Source organism: Sapajus apella, unplaced genomic scaffold, assembly GCF_009761245.1.
Source record: "Sapajus apella isolate SASKATOON/1434 unplaced genomic scaffold, GSC_monkey_1.0 scaffold652, whole genome shotgun sequence".
NCBI classification, from domain to species: domain Eukaryota; kingdom Metazoa; phylum Chordata; class Mammalia; order Primates; family Cebidae; genus Sapajus; species Sapajus apella.
In genome coordinates, this window is record NW_022437578.1 from 33,296 (window position 1) to 34,873 (window position 1,578).

Here is a 1,578-nt window from a genome sequence, read left to right on the forward strand (position 1 = left end):
TATTTATCAAAGAATCCTCTGCAGACAGCCAGCATCAGAATTACCTGGGTTGCTCGCAAAGTGTTACTAGGCTCTACCCTAGACAGACAGAATCATAGAGCCTAGGGGTGCAGTCCAAGACTCTGCACCTCCTGGTAATGCTTACATATACTCAAGTCTGGGACCCTGTGTTCTAACAGGGATCAGCCACAGCTGTTAAGTGGACAGATTTCCTCCCCATATTTACCGGGGCAGGAGAAGGCCATCCGTGCCTTGAGAGGAGCAGTCTATGCTTGCCGGCATTTTTACAGGAATGTGGTAAAACAGCTGCTACAAACCAACCCCCAACATTTTTTTTTTTTTTTTTTGGCCATACCATGCTCAGAGCAGCCAACAGCATTACTGAAGCTGGCAGATGCATAGGTCTCTGCTTTCTGATGAAGATGAGGAAAAGAAGTGCCTCCCTGCATCAGGAGAGGGAAAACGAGCTGAATATTAATATTGCACTTAATACTGGCGAAATCATGATCCAGGCCTTCAGGCTGTATATCTGGGCAACTACACTAAGGGAAAAGGTTTGAACATTAATGAAAATCCGGAGAAACTGATTTATTTGGAAGCATAAGTAAATAATTCTAGGCAATGGGGAGCACATTATAGTCAGTTTGTTGAAAGATAAAAGCATGACAGTGGAAAGATGGACCAGAACATAGGAAGTTGAAAAGGAAAACAATGAAAGGAATTCAAGTACAATTCAAGCTACAATAAAATGAGCCTTAATAATAATTTAACCATGTTAACCAAACAGACAGCATATTTTTAGAATCAGGAGGTCTGTGCAATGTTTAGGCAGGCTGTGTAACTCTCCTTTTAAAAGAGGCTCATGTTGAGCATTCCAGAAAACCACAGAGACACTGAGCTCAGTGTGCAAGGGTCGGCTCTTAAAAATGCAAGAGCCAGAAATGACACATACCTAGAAAATGACCAAAAACTAACCAAGGCAGGACAGAGAAATCCATTCTTCTTTCTCCTACAGGCGAAAAAGTATCCAACTACAGTACACCTCTCTCAATCTCCTCCCCCAACTTTCCCTCCAAGAAAGAGCTTTAGACTGGGAAATCAGAAAAATCTAGATTCTAACCCTGGCTCTGCTATTCCCTATATGATTTTAATCACCAAACAAACTTAATATTCTGACTAGATTTCTTCACCTATATGTAATAGGGTATCTTGGCTGAGGTTGAACTTTAAAACTTGTGAATTTTTTTTTTCTGTCTTTGGCCTCTATAAATGAATCTTTATTCATTTTTATTTATTGTTTGTTTGTTTGAGATGGAGCCTCACTCTGTCGCCCAGGCTGGAGTGCAGTTGGCTCACTGCAACCTCTGCCTCCAGGGTTCAAGTGATTCTTGTGCCTCAGCCTCCTGAAAGCTGGGATCATAGGTGCCTGCCACAGTGCCTGGCTAACTTTGGTATTTTTACTTTATTTTATTTTTGGTAGAGACAAGGTTTCACCATGTTGGCCAGGCTGGTCTTGAACTCCTGACCTCAAGTGATCCACTTGCCTCGGCCTCCCAAGGTGCTGGGATTACAGGTGTG